Below are 26,141 nucleotides of genomic sequence, written 5' to 3' on the forward strand. Positions count from 1 at the left end.
ATTCTGATGGGCACCACCTCAGGCTGAAAAGATGCAGCACTGAAGCGTCCTGACGGCACCTTAAAGGAAGCACAACACCCAGAGGTCTGCCAGCGAGACCGCCGCGGGCGTCTCCTCCCGTCAGTGTGCAGGTCACCTTCATCTAAGGCTAAGCAAACCGCGCTGCCTGCCTCCATCCATGAGAGCCCCATTATATACGCCGTCGGATCAGAGGGCAAACAATCTGTCTGAGCACCCTACACGACTCCTCAGCCTGAGAATGAGTCATCCGCTCTCGCTCGCAAAGCTTTCCACTGGGCCGCTTCCTCCAAACACTTTGGATGAAACGAATGTTTATAATGCAAAAACAAGGTTGTAACTTGAAATCCTCAAAAATCCCGTTTTTAGAACGGTTTAAGGAGAAAAGGGGGATATTTAGCAAAGGGGAGGAATAAAAAACTGCCTCTAATCAACTTCCACCAGCCGTCCGTCCATAACCACCAGCCAGGTGCAGCCTCAGAAGAGAAAAATAAATGATTAGCTTTAATCACCAGGAGAAAAGAAAGTGTTTGGAAGTGAGACGGAGAGTGTGAAGACAGACAAACACGTGTACTGATGTTGTTCATTGGCGGAGCGTCATCTTTCTGTGGTGTATTGTTGGGTTTTTCTGGGAGGAGACAATCCGTGTCGGCTGTCAGATGTGTGTGTGTGTGTGTTGGGGGGTGATGAAAGTCATGAATGCGTCAAGTCTTGACGCGCTAAAAAAAAACCTCCCTCACCCTCATTACACACACGGTACATCTGAGATCAGCGCCCCTTTCAATTCTTGCTCGTGTGCCGTTGTGTTCCTTCGTGTTGTTGTTTTTTTTAGCACTGGACTTGTACTGACCCCCCCCCCCCCCCCCCTTTAGCGCTCAAACAGGAACCGACTCGGTGAGCCCCCCCCCTTTCTTCTTCTTCTTACTCTTCATCAGCACCTTCTATTTATAGCACCTTCGCTGCTGCTGCAGCGGCGCAGCTCAGTACAGTATGTTCCATGAAACACATGCCTCTCCTGACCACATCCCCAGACATACCCCTGCAGTCCTCTCACACTGCTGCATGCACGAGCCTACACACACACACAACCACACACACAGTGCTGAACAAGGACACATTCGGTGACACCACACAAGGACACACACCTATTAACACACAAGGACACACACATGTACAGTCATAACATGGTGTCACATCAGTCACACATGGACACACGGACCGGGACACACACACACAAACACACACACACAAACAGACTCACAAAGAAAGCTATTTACAAAACACCGTCTGCATTACATTAAAGCGGAAATTACATTATTCCAAGGACAGTGAAGTCACCGGTCCCGGTCTCTCCGGGGGGAATATTTGATTTCTGCGGCTTTTCATGACGATCGTGAACTGTTCTGGAGACAAAACAAACGGCCGAGTCGACTGGAGAAACAAGGCGGAGTACAAAGCGAAACCTTACGGTGCTTAAACGAGAAGCCAACAATTGCAGTTCTTCATCTGTCCACTTGAGGCTGGCTCTAAAAGACGCCTCCAATCATTTGGCACTAACACGTGCTACCAGTGTGTATCGCTGTGATATTATTAATCACCGCCGCTGTCAAAATTAATCAACCAGAAAAATAAAGACGTGCATATGCTCCAACTCGCATGATATATACTGTCGTTTAGAAGTTTGGGGTCACCCAGACAATTGTTGTGTTTCCCATGAAAACAGACTCTTTTATTTATCAAATAAATTGCAAAATGAATGGAAAATATAGTCAAGACATTCACAAGGTTAGAAATAATGTTTTTTTTTTTAAATATTAATTTCTTTCTTCAAACTTGCCGCTCAAAGGACAGCCAGTTTTCTAGCTTCTCTCACCAGCAGAACTGTTTTCAGCTGCGCTAACATAAAAAGGTTTTTTTAACCCTCCGTTAGTCTTCTAAGGCGATAACACAATGTACCATTAAAACACTGGAGATGGGCGTCTATACACCTGTGTAGATATTCCGTTAAAAACCAGACGTTTCCACCTAGAATAATCATTTACCACATTAATGATGTAAAGAGTGTATTTCTGATTGATTTAATGTTATCTTTATTATTAAAAAAACAGCGCTTTTCTTTGAAAAATAAGGACATTTCTAAGTGACCCCAAATGTTCTAATTTTTTCAGGTGTATCAGAGCCCTGTCCACGAGCTGTGGAGGGGAAGAGGTCCCAACACGGCTCCAATAAGGCACGTTGGAACCGGCCCGGTCCCGGTGTCTCTTAATGAGAAGGTGCAGAAACTGATCTGGAACTCGTCCAAATAGCAGTCCAAAAAGTGGGCTGATGCATTCCTGTGCCCTTCCCCTCCTCCGCACCGAACAGCTGGAAGACATTAAAAAAAGGTGCGTGTTTGTGCATGCACTCACCTGTCTGCGCGGGGGGGGCGTGGTCTTCAGTGCGAGCGCATGCGTCGGGAGAAAACGCACTTCTTTAATGAATATATATCCGTATAGCATTTTAAAAAGAGACCCCGTTGCTCTGCCTCAGTGTGTGCATGCGGAGAGGCCGAGCCCCCTCCCCGGCTCTCTTCCACATGCCTGCGTGAAACTCAAACCAGACTGCACGGAGTGTCATGGTGGAACCTCCAAGAGTTCAGACCACGTGGCGAGCCGGAGAGGGGCGTCGTCTACTGTGTGCGGAGCGATGGCAAGCGTTCACAAAAAACCCCGGGCGCTTTCATTGCTCCCGCCTCTCCTCGGCCCTTTATTGGAGTCCTCCGAAGTTCACTTCATTTGTGTGGCGAGGAGTGAGTAGGAGGACTGGAATATGTGTGGCCTGGACAACAAAAGGAGCTGGAATGCCCTCCTCCAAACGGGTTCATGCTGCCCACCCGTCTCCGGCCATGTCTGCCCTCTCTCAAAAAAGCTCCTTTTTTCTGGGGGGTTTTTCTAGGCAATTTGTCGTGAATAAACACACTGAAGATACGCCAGCGTTACTTTGGATGCACGTGGCCATGAAGAGAACCGTCCTCGGGTTAAAGGGGAGTTTCTCAATTAACTCTTGGCTGCCAGAGGGCACGCCATCAGATCCATATCCACACACACACACACACACACACCGCTGTAGGCCCAGGTTGCATCTACATGAGCCGGCATGTTAATGCGTGCGCACCCTTGACCCCCCCCCCCCACTGAGACATGCGTTTCTGTACAGCGCGTCTTATCCGCACCGATGCGTTACTCATTAAACTTGTAAGCCGGCAGACGCTCAGCTCTTTTCTGTCCTCAGCGAGAGGTGAAAGACCCCGTGAGGTCTTAAGTCTGTGCCGTACATGGTGTCTTTATCTATAAGCCCTCACGGCTGCTGAGCCCCGGATTGGTGTGAGAGGTAAAGCAGCCGCGGCCGAGTACTTTGAACCTGTGTTCTCCTTCTACTTGACTGGCGACGCAGTGGCAGACTATATATATATTTATTTATATATATATATTTATGTATATATTTATATATATATATATAAATATATTTATACATATAAATAAAGATATACATGTATATAAATTAGGGCTGTCAGCGTTAACGTGTTAATCTATGCGATTAATTTGGCCGCGTTAACGCACTAAAATATTTTAGCGCAATTAACGCAACTTTGTTTACTTCCGGTGTTCGTTGAAGTTTTTACACTCAAACCGAGTGTCAAACCGGGCAGTACGGTTTAACACTGTTTCCGTTTTTAAAACAATTATTTCTCCGCGAAAATAAGGAGCAGAAATCAGTTTAAACTCGTGGATGAATCAGTCAGGTTTCCTCCTGCTCCTCCTTCCTCCCGTCTCCCCCTCTGATACACAGAGGAACGGAGGGGCGACGTGTCGGTGACCCGCGCGGAAAGAACTCGTCACACGAAACCTTCACCGTGATTGGTCAATCCGTTTGTCTGTCAACATTTTGGGGAAAAAACAACCAATGAACACTCAGTAAATCACAAAGGACTTCCCACCTCACGGGTAAGGCTCTATAGCAGCCTGTCAGTCAGAGAGCAGAGAACACGGAGTCAGAGAGCAGAGAACACGGCACCAGGACAACTGAGCCTCATTGAATAGAGCTGAGATTGTTCTGGAATGTTTTATGTAGAACACGGGGGTATGTGTCATATGCAAACGCCTTTAAAAGGTGAATTTAATTTTTTTTGTAAAATGTATAAAATGCCCCCAGCCTCCAGAGGGTGAACAGGACATATTTGAATGTCAGTCAGTTACCAAGGCCACTGGTTCTGCTGTTGTTCAGTGTTAAGGATGACAGGACCAATGGGGTCTCAATATACTTCTTTTTTTTACTAATCTGATGTTTCACTGAAGAAACAATTTATCATCCACAATATTAAATACCTCGCTGGCACTGTATATGTAGGAGCCTCTTTGAAAACACAGCTCTGTGTGAAGTTTGGTCTTTAAAAAGAATGAACTTTTAACTTTTAACTTTTAATTGCGATTAATCGCGATTAATTAATCGCAATTTCAAAATATGCGATTAATTAGTTAATTTTTTTAAATCGATTGACAGCCCTAATATAAATATATAAATGTATATTTATATACATATATAAATATATATATATATATATATATACACGACCGTTCAAAAGTTTGGGATCACCCAGACAATTTCGTGTCTTCCATGAAAAATCACACTTTTATTCATCAAATGAATATAAAATATAGTCAAGACATTGACAAGGTTAGAAATAATGATTAATATTTGAAGTATTAATTTTGTTCTTCAAACTTCAAGCTCAAAGGAAGGCCAGTTGTATCGCTTATATCACCAGCATAACTGTTTTCAGCTGTGCTAACATAATTGCACGGGTTTTCTCATCATCCATTAGTCTTCGAAGGCGATTAGCAAACACAATGTACCATTAGAACACTGGAGTGATAGTTGCTGTAAATGGGCCTCTATACACCTCTGGAGATATTTCATTAGAAACCAGACGTTTCCACCTAGAATAGTCATTTACCACATTAACAATGTAGAGAGTGTATTTCTGATTAATTTAATGTTATCTTTATTGAAAAAACAGTGCTTTTCTTTGAAAAATAAAGTCATTTCTAAGTGATCCCAAACTTTTGAACGGTAGTGTATATATATATAAATATATATATAAATGTATACAGTATATACATGTATAAATATATATATATATATATATATATATAACTTTTTATATATATATATATAAATATATGTATAAAATGTGTCGGGGACTGTGCAAGAACTCCCTGCTGCACCTATTCTGGCCTTTGGGTAAGAATAAGCATCAGGGAGGGGATGAGGGCCCAAATGTAAAGCAAGAACCGGCCCTTTTAACGAAGAGAATTTTCTGAGCGTTGAGCGTAAACACAGCTGGCGGAGACATACACAGCACTACATCCTCCGCCTGGTATTTAAAGCCGGATGAGGGCGGCGGCGTGACTTGCTGACGAAGTGTGACCGGATTAATGCGTTTAGCATCAAATCTTGCAGAGGGAAACAAGGATTCATAAGATGACCCGCCGCTGCATCAACCGGGGCTGACGGCGGTTATGGGTTCCTCGGCAGCTTTAGTTCAAAGGCCACATTTGTCCGCCATTTGGGTGCAAATATTACTGTTTTCATTTATTTATCTGGAGCCGAATGTTTAACAATCCAGAGTCGGATTATGTTTCAAGAGTAATGAAAGCGCTCACCCACTCCGGTCCTGTTGTGAAAGGTAATCACGATCACAACAAAGGGAGGCTGTCCTCCCTGGGAAGTTGATTCAAAACAACAACAAAGCGTCCGATATATAGATATGTATATATAGTGAGCCTGATATTCCCGTCTGTTACCAACAGTCAGCGTCAATTTCCCTAAGCCTTGATCTTGATACCCGTTTGCTAATTCATGTATAAACTTCTTCTCTCCTCTTCACATGTTGACTAGGCTATGTCTGACGGAGGCCACCCGATGTGTGTCTAGAGCCTGCAGCTATATGCAACACATAAATGATGAACCAGAGGAAACGCAGGACAGCCTCGCAAATATGCAACGGACAAAGTATCCCTATGAAACCAACGAATAAACCAATTAGAGAAGAAAAAAAGGCTCACAACGCTTTTACTCAAAGTTGAATATTTTTTCCTGGTGTACGACGTACAAAAACACTTCACTCTCATTATAATGTGATATATATAATATATATCAGATGTATCATGTTGTCAAATAAGTAACAAGAAGATTACATCCTGCTTCAGGGTGACCATAACAAAAGACATTTCCAATTAAGAAATATCTATATAAACATAGTAGTCGTCTAACATTGGTCCAGTTCTATTTGTTGACCCCAGGTTTGCAAAAAGTCACGATTATTTTTGGTGAATACTGAGATCACTCGTTGATTTTGGGAAACATTGTGCATGAAACCGTGGAGTTCCTCGCACTTTGAATATAACCCTTCCTCTGAATGAAGACTCTCTTTCTGAACAGAGTATGTTTGTACATTTTCAAAGTTGAAGCGCATCATTAATGTGAAAGAAAAGCCAACGAAGAGGCTCCATCTACGGGGTACGGGGTCCTTTTGTAAAAGAAATGCTAATGCATGGTTAATTATGAAACTGGAAACATCATAATTCAAGATAAAATGTCTGCATTTTAAATGTCTTGTAAAAAAAAAAAAGGATTCACAAAGTGACACTTCATCAATTATAGAATCCACCGATCGGAGAATTACTCGTCAAGTTGTGGTCGTGGTTGCATGAAATTGACCGACTTCAAACATAATGAAGACTTCAGCTTCACTGGAATTTTCCAAGGTCGTCCGAGGTGAATCCTTGGTTTCTTTGCAGAGAAGAAGAAGAAGAAAAAAACACAATAATCTGTCTAGACACCCAAGAGGTTATGAAGTTAGTTCATTGATTACCCAGAAGAAGAAAAGAAGGAGGAGAGAAAAAGCGTATTGAAATGCCGCTGACAGGAAATGAGGCCGCGTTAATAAAGCGTCGGCCTGTGAAGGCTTCAATCTAAATGTCACCGTGTCTCTCCTCGGCCCGGCATCAGCGGCCTCAAGGCTTACGTCTGGCGGCCGGTGGCTCCAACGGGCCATCTGAGAAATAAAATTCACTCAAAAATGAAATTGAGATTTAGCGCGGGCGCGGTCCAATAAGCGTGCGCGGTGGGATTAGCCGACCAGGTGAGTCAAAGTAATTCATCCGCTGGCTCCGAGCCCTCCGTCCAGCTTTAAGGCATCCACGCTGCCCCCTTCCTCGCAGATAAATGTCAGCAGAATATCTGTGTAGGAATTCAAATGCATTTAGACTGTGTGTGTGTGTGTGTGTGTGTGTGTGTGTGTGTGTGTGTGTGTGTGTGTGTGTGTGTGCCAGTGCGTGTCTGCCAGAACGGGAAAAGTGATTCCCCTGACGGGCCGTGACAGATGGGCAGGGAGTGGCTCGGCTCGTTCTCCGTGCCACCTGAGAAGTGCGAGGGCGGGAGCCACGCTCGCCTCTCGTCCCATTCCACGGGCGCCAATTCGTCTAATTCACGGTACAAGTCCCCGGGGAAAAAGAGGTTACGCCGACTGCCGAACGGAAACGAGAGCAGACTGCATCTGGAGACGAGAGAAGGCTGCAGACATTCAATTCAGTTGTTTTGTTGTATCGCCCTAAAATCACAAATCTGCCAATTTTGCTTGAACAATCTGTTCACACCCGACGTCCCCGCCCCGGGACCTCCCATGAGGCTGCAGAGGACGCGTGCGGAGGACGGTTCCACCTTCCTGCACACCACTGGAGCGAAGCGATATCTAAAATCAGATAACACTGGAGTGTTTCTTGTTTTTTGGGAGGTGCAACAAGACAGCCGACTGTGTCGCGCGTCGATCCTCCGCCGTCACAATCTCCCACACGTCATATCCCTCATCTCACTCTGCTGCACAAACGGTGTTCCAGGATCCAGGGGACACATCACACAGGTTGTTATTATAGAGCTCGACCCCCCCCCCCCCTCCCAGCCCTGTATTCAAAAGGGTTTTTTTGTGGTCGAATGCATCAAAATCTCACAATATGGAGAAGAATGCAAAGTTTTTTCCAGACGCGCCATTTGACTTGTAAATGAGGGGCCGGGTGCAACGCTCCGCGGATGGAGAGCTGCCGCAGCCCTGATCGGGGGAGCTGGCGAGCACCAGGAACATTCGTGCCGCGCGGCTCGGGTGTTCTGCATGTGCGGGCTCTGACGTCTGCAGCTGTGGAAACGAGACACGGTGTCCCGAGCAAGGAGACAAACACCACCGAACCCCGCCCACGGCCTTTAGACTCGACACTGTAGCAACCAAACTGAACACTGGACGCAGTCGACGGGAACATTGTTACACGCTGCTTCTGCCGAGTCACTCGAAGTGCACAGAGCTCCGGTCTCTTACCTGGGTGGTCAGTCGAGTCGTTTTTTTAATATTTCATCCTGGCACCCCTCACACACACACACACACACAAGCAGCTCTCAGGGAACTCTGTAATCAGAACAGACGGTCTGTGATTCCCTCATATCTCCGCCAACAACAAACAACAAAAGGCCATAAACACGTCCACGAGGGGGCCCCCGGCCGCTCCGGAGAGCGAGACGGCTCACAGCCAAAATCCCACGGATGGCCACGGCCCCCCCCCCGTGAGGAAAATCCACATGATGCGGGCTGCCAAGTCGGGGAAGACGTGCTGAGAAAGGGGGAGGAGCCTCGGGAGTTCAAGAGAGGAAGAGGAAAATCCCCCGGAGGAGGCGCACGGTTCGCTCGTCTATGCAAAACAAAAACGGAGTCGGATTTTCATGTGACCAGTTTACCACTAAAAGGCTTAGTCGTCTAATCCTTTAGGCAAATGAAGGGTCTAACTTAAGGCCGGCTGGAGGAATCAAAGGGAGTTTAAAGTACGGCGGACATCGCCGAGCTTTCAGGGGACGGCCGGCGGAAAAACGCGTTCACACGCAAAAATATGATTTTTTTTTTTTTTAAAGGCTTAAAAGCGCCGAGGTCAGCGCCGCAGCGACGTCATCTTTCGGTCTCGTTTTGGTTGATTTGTTAGTTAATCGTCGCGCAAGTGCCAGGAAGATAAACAGATAGGAGAGGGAGAGAGATTCAGCTCCAGGTCGAACCCCAATCCTGCATGAGATCAGGAATTAAATCGATCCAGCTGTCGGTGGATGACACAACCTTTTCTGAATTATTCCCTGCGTGGCTCGAAGACAAAACATTCCCACGCTGAATGAAATGCGACACGGAGGTTTTCGAGACGTCGCCTGAAGTACACAACACAACGAAAAAGAAGCACAAGCGGCCCTTTTCCAAGTCCCGCCCCCTGCGCTCTGTGCTCCAATGGCAGTGCAGCTTGAAACCCGTCTGAACCTCGGTCAACGTTCCATTTATCCCTTTTATATTTAAAAAGCACCGCGTTAGAGAACCTCAGGTTTTACTACAGCGTCGGCTACGCCCAGTCCTGGTTCTGGTCCTGGTCCTGGTTCTGGTCCTGGTCCTGGTTCTGGTCCTGGTCCTGGTCCTGGTCCTGGTTCTCCCGGTGCCTCCCTTCCCTTGGAGTCGAAGCTGAATATTGGACTAATAATAAGAAAAAAATGCTTGTGGAGTCCAAACCAACTTTGAACATTTACTTAATCAATTTCATGTCCTGGTTTTCAACAAGTTAATTTGTGTCGACACTGACACCCACACCCACACACACACACACTCAATATAATTACATAACACCAGTGTGCGTCTTTGGCCCGCGGGATCCGTTTTTACGCGGCTCAATCATGATCAGGTGACATTCAGCCAAGCAGGACCACCCCAGTCTCACCTTTCCACCCGAGTTGGCAGGCGAAGCGGCGCACTCATTGGGCCACGCCCACGCCGCATTGAGAAGATAATGACGTCATTACTCTTTATGAACACCGACGCCTCGCTGGCAGCGTCGTCAGGAAAGGAAACGGGACGAGAGGTCGGAGGCCCTTCTCGCCGCTGACGTTCATCTCACCGCCGCAAATCACAGTATAGAAGCACTCCTCAGGTGAGGCCTAATAATACAAACATATACATATATTTATGTAATATATATATATATATATATTTATATATTCAAGCATCATTACCAAGAGACGGAGGCACAGTCCCTTCCATAACTCCGATCTATGAAGTACTGATTTCCCGTAATAACACCAGCGCTCTGTTATCAGGACGGAGAGTCGGGGTGGCCGTGCAGCTCCTCGGTCGGCTAATCCGCACGCCAAGACCAAGGGCCCCAGCCGCCCGGGGGCCAGATAAATAATGCATCGGCACATGCGGAACAGATAACAGGTCCAGCTGTCATCCACTGTAGCTGCTCCGCTATGGCTTGACCCAGAGAGAGAGAGAGAGAGAGCATTTAAAATGAATAGCTTTGAGAAAACCTTTTGGAAACTGAAGGAACCTCCAGAAAGGAGACGACAATCTATCTGCACGGGCCTCATAAAGCCAGTGTTGTGTCAGAAATACACCAGGGCAAAGGGCACAACTGACCCTAAGAAGTATAATCTTGCCCCTGATATCACGAGGTGACGGGCAACAAATGCCCTCATGATTCCCTCTGATAATTCTATCGCGTTTTTAGTTTTTGTTCTGTGTTGTGTGTGTCCTATATCTGTACTGCATGTACTAGGTAGGTACAAACTACAACATCAATAGTTAGAATTGTTTAAAACAAATTATAACAATAAATACACACACAAAAATAAGTGTACAATTGAATATGATCGTCTTATTATTGCCCTTTTTATGAAAATTGCTCATATCCTGTGAGCCTAAATAAGTATAGTAATTATTTTTAAACAAAGGTTAAATGCTATTTCACAGGTTTCAAAAAGTGGATCGGCCGCTCACCTCCAGTAGGCGCACTGCAGGAAGGCCGGCCCACATTTATCGAGGCTGCCGCGAGGTAACATCATTATTTCAGTTATTTGCTTGAGGGGCCGCCGGCGGTCACGGAGACACGAGGACGTACGGACGGGAAGAGGACTGATGGACGAGCGAGGAGAGAGAGAGAGAGACCCGACCCGACAACACGTTGAAGAAGAGAGAACATCAGGTGCTCCCTGAAGCCCGTTCGTGAACATCAGAAGAGTTCAACCTGAACTCGAGATGAGAAAAGGATTCATTTTTTAGACAACAACTTCCTCCTAGAAGAATATATACATGTATGTATGGTTCCCCTTAGCTTAGCATACAGACTGGGAGGAGGCAGGAACAGCTAGCCGGCCGGGCTGAATCCAAAACGATGCCCACCAACTAAACCGTTTCATCTGGTTTGTTTCATCGCAGACTTTTTTTCTAGCTTAATTACATCTCTTCCTCCAGGACGCAGGATGTCCAAGAGAGAACCGAAAAGACGGCTGGCTGCTTTCCGTCTGCGTTCCCCGGGCAGGCGAAAAACAAGAAACCCATCAATCAAACAAATGAGATCCATAGTTTTAAAGTAATCTTTAGAGGTATGCATATTGTTCATCTCGCTGTTTTCTCTACTTTTAGTCGTCGTGCTAAGCTGGAAACACGCACAGAAGAAAAGATGACGTTTGAGGACGTCCCCTTCGGATGTGGGAAGTCATGACAGGCGGCCTCGATAAATAATGTCCTCGCTGTGGGCGTGTCAGTGTGGGCGTGTCAGTGTGGGCGTGTCAATGTGGGCGTGACTTCTGGAAGAACTCTGGTCGCCCACGACGAGGACTTCCTCACAGTCGTGTGCTCAGGGCTCAGAAGACACGCCTCCAACAGGAAGCGTTGCAGGCTCACGGAGACGCCATCGTAGCCGCTCGAGTGTAACACATAGCGCGTGTGTGTGTGTGTGTGTGTGTGTGAGAGGGAGCTCCATTCCAAATCAGAATCGGATGAGAGGCCTGCAGCTCAGCTCTTTAGTTTGGACTTTATTGGCGATGCGTTCACAATAATTATTTAAGGTTTAAATCCAGTTCATTGTTGTGTAGAATAAGTCACTACCACACAGAATTAGTCCAGAGTGTGTGCTTTACTTTCTGGTTTGCATAGTTTAAAAATGTAGCTGTTAAATGTGAAGTCAAGACACGCACACACACGCATGCACACGCACACACACACACACACAGACTTGTAACCGAGCCAATGTGGAGATTGATCGTCGAGGCCGTGTCCAACTTTAAGCCCGTGCTCTGCAGACATGCCAAGCATAATAGCTCTAACAAAGACGCAAGGCAGAGAGAGAGGGAGAAAGAAGGAAGCAGAAAAAGAGGTGCAGTTGGATAATGTCTTGACACCCATTGCAGAAAGAAGAAGAAAAAGGAGGACTGCCAGGCTCTCAGATGTCTGACCCATTTTCTGCTCTCGCTCTCTCTCAGCCCTCCTTCCTGCCTCTAATCTACAGAAGAGGAGCTCCCCGGCGCACTGGATCCACTGGAGCTGCACGGCGAGCGGCGCATCGCTGGGACTCGCAGTGCCACAGGACCAGCCCGCTGAAACACAACACCACCGACCCACCGGCCGGCCCGGGCGCACAGCTCGGAATACCGGGGAAAGAAACTAGAGGGAAAAAAACATTTCTGAATTCTCTGTGCGGGCTTTTGTGGAAATAATTTGTATTTGTGCGTTTATTTGTGTGTGTGTGTGTGTGTATGTGTGCGTGTGTGTGTGTGTGTGTGTGTGCGTACTGTACGAACAGCATAATGAGAGGCCTGTGCTCCAACAGAGACTCTCCGATAATCAATTATTCACTCGGTGGAAACACACTGGTGCTCATTTCTAATAATAAAATCCGTTCACAGCTGTTACATGCAGGCGTAGAATATATATATATATATATATATATGTTTGTTGCGTTTTCTGATGCCACAAATTGAGTCACATTAGTCGACAATGTCAAATTACATGCTCTGGGAGGATGAGGGGAGATCCCCCCCCCCTCCCCCCCATTGGTGCACATGTGTTGCATGTTTCCATTACATAGTCATCTATGGCTTTCTATGTCTGAGCATACGCAGTGCAAAAAGACAGCATAACTGCATCTCTGCATGGTTTAGGATAAAATATCTAATTTCTTTGGAGATGTGATTTGCAATATTAGCAGGAATGATCGTTTTTCATTATTTCTCTTTCATTGAAAACACCTTTTTGTTGTGTGAAGGATTCATTTGTTTTACCATTTAGATAAATATGTGCAGCGCTGCTTTCCACTCACGTCAATGTTTTAGCTTTGAGGCACACACATCTCAAAAGGACCGAGACGAAATCCTTCTAATTCAATACATAAATTTATTGACTCCACACAATTGCAGTCATGAATGATTTGGTGACAGACGTGGTTACCGTGGAAACAGCAAAAGAAGAATGGACGAGACAAAACGGCACGGCGAGGAAGCACTTAAGAGAGAAATATGTTTTCTCTTCAACACGAGCGAACAATCCCTTTTAATATCGCACTGAAATACAAATATAAAGGAATCAAACGGCTCCGGAAATCACTGGGAAACTGTAACGTTGGCGTGAGGCAAACGATAAACATGAATATATATATATCTACAGTCAAAGGGGGTGAGACGGGCAGACGGTCTGAGGTGAAAGACAAGAGGGAAGGACGGAGGCCAGTGGAGACAGAGGGTCACCTGCGGTCAGCCAAGCCCCCCCCGTGTCAGATAAGGGTCTGCCAACACACACACAGAGAGAGAGAGAGAGAGAGAGAGAGAGAGAGAGAGAGACGGTGGGGTCAGCGCTGCATGCCCTCCTTGGCAGAGAAGAGGAGTACAGATGTGAAAGGAGAAAGGGGGAGAGAGAGAGAGAGAGTGAGAGACAGAGAGAGACAGAGAGAGAGTGAGAGAGAGTGTGAGAGAGAGAGAGAGTGTGAGAGACAGAGAGAGAGTGAGAGAGAGTGTGAGAGAGTGTGAGAAACAGAGAGAGAGTGAGAGAGAGTGTGAGAGAGAGAGAGAGTGTGAGAGACAGAGAGAGTGAGAGAGAGTGTGAGAGAGTGTGAGAAACAGAGAGAGAGTGAGAGAGAGTGTGAGAGAGTGTGAGAGACAGAGAGAGAGTGTGAGAGACAGAGAGAGTGAGAGAGAGTGTGAGAGAGAGAGAGTGAGAGAGAGACAGAGAGAGACAGAGAGAGAGTGAGAGAGACAGAGAGAGACAGAGAGAGAGTGTGAGAGACAGAGAGAGACTGTGAGAGACCGAGAGAGAGTGAGACAGAGAGAGAGAGAGTGAGAGAGAGAGCTCTGGTCCACCAGCTGGACAAGGGTCAGGGACACGACAGGGAGGACACAAGCAGCGTTTGGGAGCCTCTCCTTGGCGTCTCACTCCCGCCGGCGTCCCCGGCGTCCCCGGCCAACCCCCCCCCCCCCCCCTCGGGGAATCCTTCGCGGGGTCAACATGATTATTTTCACACCTCTGCGTCACGTCGTCACGTTAAAAAAAAAAAGAACCCCGATCAAAGTTCTGCATTGGCTCGAAGGTGCGAGTCGGTTTCACTTTCACACGCTTCGCGACACTTGAATTTGTTTTAAGGGAGAAAAGACTCCGATTCGTTGTGACGGAGCACCGACCGGCTGCTCTATGCGGGGACAACGCTTCTCGAATCTGACACAACGTCACGTTGCTACAGTCGCACAGCACAAACAAAACAAAAAATCCTATTTATGCATCATCAAAAAACACAAATCCCACGTGAAGAACGGGCGAAAGAGGCGACGTCGTAATTAATCACGTCAAACTCGTTCCAGCGCCGCCGGAGTGTCGATGTGCATTGAACTAAGTCAGAGAGCGGTCGGGTTGGGCATTAAACACTCAGACAGCGCCGGCTCGGGGGGGGGGAGAGAAATGAACTGTAAGTGCCTTTCTGTATATCCATCTGTACGCTGCTGTGCAAACACCGAGGACAGAATGGAACATGTGTTCCTCACAGGAGGCTGAGTCATCTGCACAAGCCTGATGGATAACATCTTCACACGGGAATAGCCGCGCGCCTCTCGGGCGAAGCGTGCGTATCGGTTGCGGCGTTGGCAGAGAGCGAGCTGCCCGGGAGGGCCGCTGGGCCGCGATACTGTACGCCGATCACACCGGGACCGCTTCACACCGGGCCTATTGGGTTTCCTGCTACCCGGGAGGAGGGAACGCAAGCTCGGTCTTAGACACACACACACACACACAGAGACACACACACACACAAAACACAGTGCAGCCAAATGAAGAGACGTCTCTAAATAAGTTCAGACTGTGTTTATGTCTCCGGAGGGCCGGGCTGCAGTTGATTGGACGCAGTTGAGGCGACTCAGGCCGGGAATGTGTTCGCCTGCCAGATCAGCCAGTCTCTCGATACTCTGTTTTTACGAAGACAATCACACACACGCACACACACACACACACACACACACACACGCGCGCACGCACACGCAGCGTGGCATTCTGGACCTCCCAGCGCGGAGCCTCTTCTTGGCCGGCGTCGCCAGCAGGTAGAGATGAAACACACTCGCTGGTTCGGGTAACCTGCGGAGCAAATCCCTGGATGGACGATGCATTATGTGGGGGGGGGGGGGGGGGGGGCTCTGACAGCGATGCGTTACGGCTTGTTTACATGACCCACATTGCACCGAGTACATCTCCAGCATTCCTTGTGCAGTGTATGGCCGTCTTGATGTGGGTTTCATTGCTTCTTTTGGTTTTGTTCTCAGGGCCCCGGGGCCGGTACGCGAGCGGGCGCACTGCGTTTCCTTTGACTCTTTGCTCCAGCTCCGCACTCCACACCTTTGACATGAATCCGAGCCTCGACGCATTAAAACATCCCTCCAGAGCAAGAATCCAAGCAATTAAAATGAGTCGGACACGTGAAAAGAATAACAATCGACAATTAAATACACGCGTTTCTTCTCCGATAACCACAATTAGATCAATAACAATGTTCCCGTTCTCTCTTCATGTCATATAATCAGGGCTGCAACTCATCAGCATTAGTGTCGTGGTCGATAAAATTACAGCAAAAATGCTTTTATCGACCAGAGAGGCCTGCAGAGAAGAGTCTCTCTGCTCCGCCTCAGCGTCACTAACGCGGAGGCTAATCACGTGTGAACGTGTGCGGGAACTTGAGGTAACAAACAAGAGAAGGTGACGAATAAACAGATTAATCACACGCCGCTTTCACCTAACGGCATCCTCCGACACACACACACGCACACACACACACACCGCTAACCACAGCATGTCACCTGCAGCTGGAGTATAATAGCAAACTATTTTCCTCCACCATCGCCATTGGATGGTGCAGTGAATGCCTCACTATTCTACACTCAAAAGAATAATCAGTGGAGGATGAAAAATCATCCAGGCTTCGAGAAAAAAAGCTTTTGGACGTGATGTCAGGGAAGAACGAAGTTTCCTCAAACAAAAAAAGCGCCTGCTGGGCAGTAACTGGGGGAGGCCCAGTGGAGACTGGGTCGCTTTCAGTCACACTTCAAAGAAGCCCAACTAAACTCCGGAGCCGTCTTCAACCTCACAGACAGCCAGAACATAAACCAAAGTCTAACTCTCGTGCCAGGGGAACATCTCACACGTGCGTTCACACCAGAGAGTTGTGACTCGGCTGCTGTGGAAACCAGACATGTGACCCAAATATCTCCACCTGAGGAAGCAGCTGGCAATGAATTAACAGGAGAGCTCTGCAATAGAATCATGACTGATCATGTGGATGTCTTAATAAGGCCGACAGCACAATCCCTGAGCTTTAATTACTTATTTCATTGTGTAGTAAGAATAATAATGGCACTCCCACGATATTACTACTTATATGCATAGGCGCCTGAGCAATGGATGTAGGCAGCCCACCCATTACCGAGTTGTGTAGGTGCTTTTTTTTTGTTTTTGTTTTTTTGTTGCTGTGTCATCACTTTTCATATACAATGAACGTGTTTGTGATTGATGGCGACTGGACACCAAAAGAGCACAACGTTGTTTACAAGGGCACAAGAGCTAGCCTCTTGATTCTGCTCTCAAAGGCGCACCAGATGGATGCATTTTACTTTAAGATGTACAACATGTTCTTCCAGGGGACTTTCGGCCAATAGAAACCGAGCTTTGGAGTGAAAAGAGCAGTCGTATTACTTCATCTCCACGTGTCTGCCTCGAACTTCGGACCCCCACTTCATACACAAAAGGTGCACTAGAGAGATTGTGGAGTAATATCAACTGATCTGATCTTTTATTAAGGCATAATATTCTTCTATTGAGACACAGGATCAATATCAGGATTAAGATTGTGTATTGGTATTATACATTTGTATTAGTTAACGAGTATTTGTGGATAAACAGCAGAAAACAGTTGAAACATTGAGATAAAACCAATGGGCTAACAGTAGAGTCAGTTAAAACCAAAGGGTAAACTCTAGGGATGAGTATCGTTTGGGTTTTTTCTGATACCGGTGCTAAACCGGTAGTTTTTAAACGATACCGGTGCCTACACGGTGTCTGAAACGATACTTAAAAAAGAAAGGGAAAAAAAGCACAAAACGACGATTGACAATGGCGACATTAAAAACCTCTTCGGCCATATTCCCTGGAAAAGCCGGTCTCATGGAGCACTGACAACAAACGGATATCAGACTGTCGCGCGAGCTACGAACACGAGCTACGAGCTAGCTTAAACATGGTTAGAATGACTAATTCATTATTTGTTGGCCGACATTTATGAATTCAAGACTTGTCGTCAACGTTACGGTACTAATCTGAGTTCAGGCTGCTCTTGTCATCATCGGTCTCCCCATCGCGCCCAGCCTGACGCCGATGTGCTCCGCGGGGCTCACGCAGTCAAACACGGCACACGCCTCCGCTTTCAAAGTTCAATGAGAGGCTTTCGTAACCTGCTGACAGGGCGGAGTCAGCAGAGAAGTTCAAAACAATTCTTTTTTGCAATTTCAATCGGCTCAGGCACCGAAAAGAAGCACCGGCATGTGCGTTGAGTTTTGGTCCGGTCGGCACCGGTCGTATAGGAACCATATTTTCGATACCCAACCCTAGTAAACAGCAGAGTCAGCTTAAACCAATTGGTAAACAACATAAAGAAGAGTCAGTTAAAACAAAATGGGTAAACAGTAGAGTCAGTTAAAACCAATGGGTAAACAGTAGAGTCAGTTAAAACCAATGGGTAAACAGTAGAGTCAGTTAAAACCAATGGGTAAACAGTAGAGTCAGTTAAAACCAATGGGTAAACAGTCGACGCAGTTAGCTAGACCGCAGTAATAGTTTGGTAAATTACAATAATTAAAAAGACCTAATGAACCTGTTGTAGAACAACCAAACCACCGCCTCATTCCCTCCACGGCTCGGTTGACAACCACCATGTTTCTATTGTGAAAAGCCCAACTGTAAAACCAAAGGGCTTCATTTTGGTCTCGTAACTATACGCAGCTATTTGGTAACTAAGGGGTTGTCGGTGGAGTGAACCACCATCCCAGTTCAAACAGGAACACACAGCGATGGAGAGGTGGGCGTTCTGTCGAAGCTCGTCAAACCATCACACGTTGGAACCACTTCAACATCCACATTTCCTGAAGCGTGACAGATTACAGAAACATGGGAAGCAATAAAACTCCAGCCGGAAAGATATTCAAACCCTTGTTTCTAAAATAATTAATAAAGGATATCCTGGTCAAATCTAAATTGCAACAGCATCAAGCAAAGGCACTATATTCATATTACATTTCTTTCCTCCGGTTATGAATTGTTGACCTATATACGGCTCACATTGGAAGAGCCGGGTAGCCATGCATAGCGGGACTTGGGTCTCGGCCAAATTGTTTCTTTTATAGGCATCTCTTTGCTCCAAGTTATTCATTACCTCAGCGGATAGTACGCTCAGGCATGGGAACTCTCCCAGTAGAAGCGGTATAACAGATTTATTATTTTGCCTCTGATGTGTTTTAACACGATGACTGCATCATTAAAGCCAATAAGTGTGCTTTCCTTTATCTTTAGGAGGGGGTGAATGCGGCAAAACGATGTGTGTTTTATGCAGTCGCTCAATGCAGCAAAGTGCTGTACTTTGAAGTGTACTTTACAGCAGATACCACTATCAACATGGTCGGTTACCTTATATTCCTTTCCAGCCAAAAAGCTCAAACATTCTGCTTCAGGCTTCTCAATTTCGAGTATCTGCTGCTTTCCTCCGTTTCATTATATTTATATTGTAAACGGATTATTGAAGAGTTTTTGACTATTTTTGAAGATGTTGCCTTCGGCTCTGCTTCGACCATTTTTCAGACAAATCAACAAATAGATCGATGATTTTTTTGGAAATGAAAATAATAATAATTACATGTCAAAACCAATAACACTGCATCTACCAACAACAACAAAAAACAAAGCTTTAATTATTTTCGATTACTTTCTAACTCTCGTCAGTCCTGCCCACATACAGACTAACTAATAATCACACACACTAATTCCTCTTGGGAACTCTGATTATAAACTGATTATCTTCTTCCGGCACAGATGCTGGAATTGTTATTGCCACTTTAATCTCAAATACACATGAAGGGAATCCCTCAGAACTCAGTGTTTATGACAGAGGAGGACAAGAAAGTTGACACTTTATTGTCTTAGGAGCTGGTTTCAATACGTCTGCAAATGCGTAATGACTTCATCTCTATTCCAACGCATAATTTGAGGCAGTTCTCCCAGAGAGAGAGAGAGAGAGAGAGAGAAAGAGTGCCAGAAAAAGTCTGATGTCCTCGTAAAGTGCTCCGCTTCACCCTGGCAAAAATAAACCTCTCGGGCCCTCGTGCCAAGTGTTACCGTTGATGAAAAGCAAGTTGTGAGTGGCTCCAGTTGTACCCGGGCAGAGCCGAGCTGACTCTCTCTATATCTCTCTCTCTCTCTCTTCTCTGGGCTATTCTACAAATTATCATACCCCCTGGTAATCTGGATGCTGGCTCAGTGGGCCACCGAGGAGCAGAGAAAAAGGAAACCACTGAAACAACCGAGTAAAGTGAAACCTAACCCGGTGAGAAAAGAAGAAGAAAGAAAGGGGGCGGGGCCAGAACAACCCACTGAGAAACAGCCACAAACTCGGGAGCACGCGGGGAGGGGAAGGGGGGGATGCACTAATCGCTTGTGGCGTGCACCGTGTCAAGCGTGCTTGCTTATCAGCGGCGGGAGCTCAATGGGCCGCGGCGTGCAGCGCAGACCCGCGTGGGACGTCCCCCTGGAAGCTTCGCCTCGGCCTTCTCAGATAATGAGGTTGGAAATAGCCAGTGAGGAGGACACACTCAGGACTCTGATATTGGAAGCAGGAAACAGCAATGACCCCCCCCCCCACACCCCTTTCCCCAATAAATTGATACAAAGGAAATGATGAAAAGCAAATGCAATCAAAGTCATAAATAAATGTGACCGATTGCCATTGTGATGTATATTATATTACTCGTTCTAGTATTGTACTGCAGGTTTGTCCACGCGGTATTGCCGTACCCCGGCAGATACCTATGCTCAGCTGTCGTCACGCTCTTTTAAAAAAAATATTGTTTCTTTATCCTCACAATACTGCTCCTGTGTTGGAGGACACAGATATGAGCACTTTAAGTCCGGCGGTTTATAAATGAATTCATCATTGACGATGTGAGCAGGTGCCACATGGACGTTTATCCAGATACTTCCTCCAAGGGGAGAGTAACTCACGCCACATTTGTGTCGACTCAATAAAAGATGGAAAGTTGATCGACAGGAGGATAAATATGTGAGAGCGGTACACAATAACGGAGAGCTTTGCTGCATTATATATTCCCTTACATTTAGAATTGTCACCTGGGACTTACAATGAGTGTCTTCCTGTACACGAAGAAAGACATTTCCACCGTAAAGAATGCAGGAAATGTGGTTTGTACGCTCAAAAAGGACCCGAGTCCCCACTTAACGTGCTTGGCCCACTTTCTGAAGAATTTAAAGACTTTTACCTCAATAGATTTTATTGAGATCGACGTGTACTGAAACAAAATATGAAGACATGGAGGGTTTATTGTTCATATTCCACAGAACAACCGTTAATTGATCCGTCTTGAGAAATATGAACTAACGACTAATAAGCCTGTCAGTGTGTCGAGATGTTTAAAACATAGTTATTAATAAACAGCTGTGTTGTCGACATTTACTTTGCCCTTTTTAGTTGTCGTGCAATTAGTGTAATCTACAATAGTGAGCGACTCAAACATTGCTACTGTCGCTGCTCAAGAAAGACTATTTGTTTACATAAGAGTAATAAAGCAACGTGGATTATCTTCTAATTAATCGTCTTTATCGTCTTTTTTTTCTCTTACAAAACATTCCAAAAGCACCGCTACGAGCATCGCTAAGGGTATGGTATCAATAAAATCCCAGGAATATTAAACTTTTTTTATCACCAGAATCAGGACCACAAATATGATTCTGTGGCCAATATGACCTTTGGCCTGTTATTCTGACGCAGACAAATATATAGGTCTTGGTCATGATAGGTTGTCCTGAGAGAAATTAGAAATAAAGAGCCGGTTCATGTTAAAATGTTGTTTTAGGGATTAAAAACACTGAAAGCATCAAGCTGCACATCCTGTAGATTTCCCATCAGCTCTGGTGGATTTGGTGGAACAAGAGGACGTCTGTGAGCTTATTAGCGATTAAACTCTATTCAATGGAATGCACGAAGACATACAGGCGTCCATCAAAGACGATGTTTATCTGATGTTCGGCGGTCATGTGAGAAGAAAAAAGGAAAAGAAAAAAAAAGTTAACCGAATCATACCCGTCAATGCAAGTGTCTCTCGGATAAAAAAGACGGCTTTTTGCGCGTCTAAATGCAGCATGTTGGCGAACACGAGCTGTAAACACAGAATCCACGGGCAGAACCCCGTGATGATCAGATGACTTCATGAGGTCGGCCGCATTCGCCCCGGCTGAACCGCCAAACGACCGAAAAGTCCATATCATAAGGCCGTGCCGTAATCTAATTAGTCATAGGCGAGAACACACGATTGGATGAGCAGCGGCCAACTGAGGTCAAGCAGAAAGTAGAGGGTGAGAAAGTAACAATTACAATTACTGGGACATTCTCCGCGTGGAGGGATGCGTCGCTCTGGCGCGTTTCATTAAAACTGATACATTAAAACAATGAACTGCATCTCCATTTAGCTGAAAGAAAAAAGGGGGAGAAGAAAAAAAATGTATATGGAGGGGGAATCAAATCCCCGGATCACCCCACTCACCAGACTCCGTTCAGGAATAGCTCTTGACATATTGGCCTACCCAGCATGCCCTCTGCCTCTCCAGACAGCTCTCACATCATTATACAGCGGATACAGGCCGGGACATCAGCTGCACCGCCAAGGTTATATAAGTGAAGGCTCTATGTGTCTGAGCATTAAGCTCCGCTGGGGAAAAGGAGGGGATGGAAGCCGAGGAGGGAGAGGGAAGGGGGAGAGAAGAGAGAAAGAGAGAGAGAGAGACAGAAAAGGAGCGAGGAGGCCAGGAAGAAAAGACAAGGTCACAAAAAGAGAGGCCCGATGGGGTGCTCGCTGCTGGGAGAGACTGAAGGAGGTCACCTCGGGCCCCCCTAAAGGAGCCCCAGCCAACAGCTAGATGGGAGAAAAGAAGGGAGCGGGGGAAAAAAAGAGAAGACCAGGTCCCATGGGGCTACACCCATGCACCGTCTGTGTGTCCTCACATGTACAGCCCTGTTACATAACTCTGTATGTCCTACTTGCATCGCCTCTTTGCACAGAACGCGTTTACTATGAAGAAGGGGGGGAGGGGACACACCAGAAGAACCAGAATGTTTCTCTAAGTTTGTTTGGCCTCACCTTACCTGTAAGGTCTATTTAAAATCATATACATAGAGGGGGGTGGGGAAAAGGAGGGGGGGGGGGGTAATGTTTATACTCCGCTGCTGGATTTGTCCAGTGGTAATAATCAACCCGGTGGAGAGAGCACTGCGATATAAACGGAGGGCTAATGATTAATGAACAGCGGCACCTGGGGGGGGGGGACCAGCTGATCCGACACAAATTACCTTTGTTTCAGTCGAACCCTGGGACTCTGGAGGGGGGTCCGGCGCCACTTGCATTTACATAGCGACGACGGGAGCCTTGTTTATGAATGAAGGCGTGTGCACTCGGCTCTCCTCGAGGCGCCTTTGCACTTGAGCCCCTCTTGGAGTGATGACCGAGCCCGCGTGGTTCTATAGCCGGACAACCGCCACGGAGAAAGGAGGGGGGGGGGTAATTATGACAGCGGCGCTGTGATGTTGTGACGAGGGGACTTGGCACACAAACCGTCGCCATCACACGTGTGATCTGCTGAGACCCCCCCCCCCCCCCTGTCTGGTCAGAGGGAATGATTAAGAGCGAGCGCTGCCTGTCAGCGGTCACTCGGGGCTTTGGGACAGCGGGCTGGATGAGTGGAGGGCTTCTTGGAAACTTAAGGTGTTTCAGTTCCCTTCATAATCAGTGCGGTCGAGTGAAGGCAACTTCCTGGGCAATGTTGTCTTTGTTGCAGAAAGCACAGCCCATTGTACTGCACTGTATTTTGAGGGCATGTTTATCAAAAGCACACACACACACACACAGCTGTACAACGGAGGCACAGCGCCTACGGTAATGTAATATACCCAACCCAGACAGTTGTAATGCAGTGCACATTGTGTGCACCTCTGGAACACTTTGTTCTGTCATTGGAAATGTGTGATAGGCATCAACCGATGAGCTCGGACTGTGATTATCTGGGAGGCACGGGAACATTAGGGCAACAACACAACAACAACAACAAGCAAGCAGCAACAACACATGTATATAACGGGTCTGTGAGCATCACCTGGACCATCGCACAGTCAGAAACCAACTAAACAAACACACAAATTGCGATTATCGTTAGAAAATAACAGGACGCATGGCCCCGCTGCCCCTCCGCCTCAAGGAGAACATCCGGGGACAACGCAATTAGGGTCACGTAGAGACCTCACATGCCTCCCCCTCCCTCCCTCCCCCCTCCCTCCACCTTCATCCTATACAATAACTGGTGATATTGTATCGATCCCGTCCGATCTGCCTCCGTGCGCGCGCGCGCTCCAGAGTGCAGCTGCAGGCAGGAATTCAAGTTCGGGGCCCTGCGTGCAGCGCATAGTACAGCCGGCGCAGACATATAGATACACACACACATGTATACACACACACACACACACACACACACACACACACACACATATTATGGATATATAGTCAGCATATGACCGCCGCGCGCGTCACGTCGTATGCGGCCGCGTCGCCGCTGTTCAATGACAACTAACCTGACGCGGACGTCAACAGTTATGGCGGAATGGCTGCAGCCCCGCGCCGTCGCGCCGCCTCCCTGTACTGTACGCGCTGCGCAGCGCTCCCCCCTCGGCTGCGGGTCCGCTCTGTCAGGACAGCCCGGCTACTGATGCTAGCGCCGCCAAACAACTGCACGCAAACACGCAAAGAGGACGCTGTGGCGGCGGCGACACTTACCGTCGGGTGTTCTCCCCCAGCCCCTCGCTCGCGCGCTCTCCCTCTCTCTCTCTCCGCTTTTCTCGCGGCTTCACACACGCGGTCTTGGGCACCAGGTCGTGGTTGGATTTTTCCTTTTTCTTTTCTTTCTCTTTTTTCTAGAGCGTTTGGTGGAAATGTAGCGGGGAAAAGTCAACGGGGCTCCTCCGGGTTTTTTCGTCTCAAGTGTAGCGGCGTGTGTGCGTTGCAGGGCTCCACGCCCCCCCCCCCCACCACCACACCTCTCTCTCTCTCTCTCTCTCTCTCTCTCTCTCTCTCTCTCTCTCTCTCTCTCTCTCTCTCTCTCTCTCTCTCTCTCTCTCTCTCTCTCTCTCTCTCTCTCTCTCTCTCTCTCTCTCTCTCTCTCCTGCTCGGGAGCCGGGTCCTCCGCTCAAGCTGCTGCTGTGCCTTGCACTGCCAGAATTACACCTCCCTCCTCACACAGCTCGCCTCCTTCCTACAATGCTTCCTTTTTGTGTGTGTGTGTTGTCGTTGCGTGAAATGAGCAGTTTGTTTCTTCTCTCCCTCCCCCCTTGTTGTTTTTTGTTGCCTTCCAGGAGCGTTTGGCTGGGGCTGCAACGACTGGAGAGCGAGGAAACGCGCACGTACGCACGCGCACGCAACACGCGCACGCAACAAAATAATAAAATACTACACGCTCGCTCCTCCCTCCGCCTTTACGCCGTACAGTAGAGGAGGTCGACCGGCCACTTCTTCAAACTATCTACCGCTCTCTGCAGGACCGCGGCTGTAGAGCACATGTCCGGAACACGTCCCGCGAACCCGTCTGCTCTCCTTATTTATCGTCCTCCTTCCTCCTCTTTCTCCTCCTCCTCCTCCTCCACCTCCTCCTCCCTGAGGGAAGGTTAGATTAGTCCACCTTAATATGATGTACCTTGATAGAGATAGGCAGGGTTTATATAGTATATCATTTGATTTGATCGTTTTTTATTTAATAAAAAAATAGAATATTAAATGATTGTAATATTATTTAATATCATTATTTAATAATTCATCGAAAATAATTAAATAATTAATTATAATAATTACCAAATAAAAAGGATTATATAATCATATTATATGGTTATTTAAATATATTGTATAACAGTAATGTTTACTTTATTTATTAAATAAAAGAACATGATTTATTATTCAAATATAACAAATTATGAGTATTGATCAAATTAAATTGTTTTAGTATTGAGCGAATGAGACCATTAATCAATGAATTGCCAACTGAGAGTGAATTAAAGAGTAATTGCATACTTAAATATGTTTTTAAGCTATAAAGTGAATGATATGCTGGTGGTAATATTGACATTTATTACCAAATTGACGATATATATTGGCATTTCATGTTTGAAAATGTTTACGGTTTTGAATCGGTCCTAAGAGTTGGCCGCTTGGGGACCAATCTATGCCATGAAATAAAAGACAAACCTGTAATCAGAGCCCCCTGAACGCCTCTCTTCATAAAAATATGAACTGTGGAGCGTCACAAGCTCCACATAGCTCATTCACCGCCTGGCTAATCCCACCATGTTAACATTCTTTTAAAATGCCTAACATAATTTATTTCCAAAACCATTGACAATTAT

General features: G+C 46.7%; 1 long non-coding RNA gene across 1 annotated transcript in view; it reads right to left on the bottom strand.

The window, feature by feature from the left end:
* The window catches only part of LOC130203177 (uncharacterized), an 83,920-nt gene extending 59,186 nt beyond the window's left edge, over positions 1–24,734 (bottom strand). The window contains exon 1 of the long non-coding RNA XR_008833456.1: positions 24,526–24,734. This is a non-coding gene — a long non-coding RNA (uncharacterized LOC130203177). The remainder of the gene's footprint in view (positions 1–24,525) is intronic.
* Positions 24,735–26,141: the final 1,407 nt, after the last annotated feature.

This window comes from Pseudoliparis swirei, chromosome 13, assembly GCF_029220125.1.
Source record: "Pseudoliparis swirei isolate HS2019 ecotype Mariana Trench chromosome 13, NWPU_hadal_v1, whole genome shotgun sequence".
NCBI classification, from domain to species: domain Eukaryota; kingdom Metazoa; phylum Chordata; class Actinopteri; order Perciformes; family Liparidae; genus Pseudoliparis; species Pseudoliparis swirei.